The 1,164-nt window shown below is 36.9% G+C and overlaps 1 long non-coding RNA gene across 1 annotated transcript; it reads right to left on the bottom strand.

Annotated features, from left to right (window-relative positions):
• Positions 1-540: 540 nt before the first annotated feature.
• LOC124461269 lies at positions 541-829 on the bottom strand. The gene is made up of 2 exons (XR_006954996.1): positions 765-829; positions 541-695 (listed from the first exon to the last, which is right to left on the bottom strand). It is a non-coding gene; the product is annotated as an uncharacterized LOC124461269 (long non-coding RNA).
• Positions 830-1,164: the final 335 nt, after the last annotated feature.

The raw sequence follows: 1,164 nt of genomic DNA, 5'->3' as shown, positions 1-1,164 counted from the left end.
GCCGCTTTATTTTCTATCCTTTCATCTTCTAGAGACAAACAAAAGAAATTAAAAAATAGGGCCGTTACAGCAGCAGGGGAGGGACAATATAAAATAACTTATAAACTAGCTTAAATACTAACAATGAATGTATAATAATAAAATAGACAATGACATTTAGAATTTAGTGTTTTTTAGAGATAATTATGGCGTAAGTAGTTTTAAGTATTTAGCATAAGTAAGTATTAGTTTTTAGCAATAAGAATTTTAAATTTAATTTTCCGGTGCAAGGGGTCTTAATAGGGGGAATTAGGCGAGTGCAGAGGACACTAATAGAGGTAAGTAGAGAAGTGCATAGGGCGCTAGAGCGAGAAATGTAGGGAAACTGGCATTTTTTGTGGTATTTTTAGGGCAACACTGGAGTGAGTGCTCATTATTGCGTGTGCGCTCACTGTTGCTGCTCAATACTTATTCGATAAGAAATCGATACAGCAACAGGTGGCGGCGCATGTGGCTGAAAAGAGAAGGCGATATATGTATTTCCAAAATGTAAACAAACAATTAGAAAAATGTGACATAAGTATAAAAATTGACAATAAGATTAACCAATATTGGAAATTATAAATTAATTATTATTATTTTACAGGAACATGGCTGCTGAATCATCACTGGAGACCTCCACCGACGACAGAGTAAAGCTGTTAGGACGGGAACAGCTGCTTGCAGGTAAGTATTTTTTAGGTTGATGTTTTTGCTTATTTTTATTTTCAGGTCGAGGTACTTACCTAGACTCCATGGGATGCAGGTGGCCGCGTTGAGTTTTTAGGTGAGTATTGTTGGCTTTTAGTTTTTCCAATATTTGTAGTTAAATTTAACTTTGTTTTTTCTCCGTTTTCAGGTGCGTCTGGAATAGAAGAATGTGTTGCGGCTGGCGGCATTTGTATGGCAGGTGAATAATTGGTTGGTTTAGTAGTATTTTTAACATTTTTATATTTTTTTCAGGTACAGGTGCAGCTTTATGACGTTTAGGACCAGGTGACGGGCCAAGTGATGCAGCACAAGAAGCAGGAGCAGCTCCAGTTGGATCCGCAAGCGACTGGGGCTCGATTTTAGATATGTATTTAGTTATTTTAACTTGTTTTTTGTTGATTTTTTGTTATTTTCAGGCGCAGCCTTGGGTAGAGG

Source organism: Drosophila willistoni, unplaced genomic scaffold, assembly GCF_018902025.1.
Source record: "Drosophila willistoni isolate 14030-0811.24 unplaced genomic scaffold, UCI_dwil_1.1 Seg29.1, whole genome shotgun sequence".
NCBI classification, from domain to species: domain Eukaryota; kingdom Metazoa; phylum Arthropoda; class Insecta; order Diptera; family Drosophilidae; genus Drosophila; species Drosophila willistoni.
Note: the sequence above shows the minus strand (reverse complement) of the source record. Positions and strands in the feature narration are given on the sequence as shown.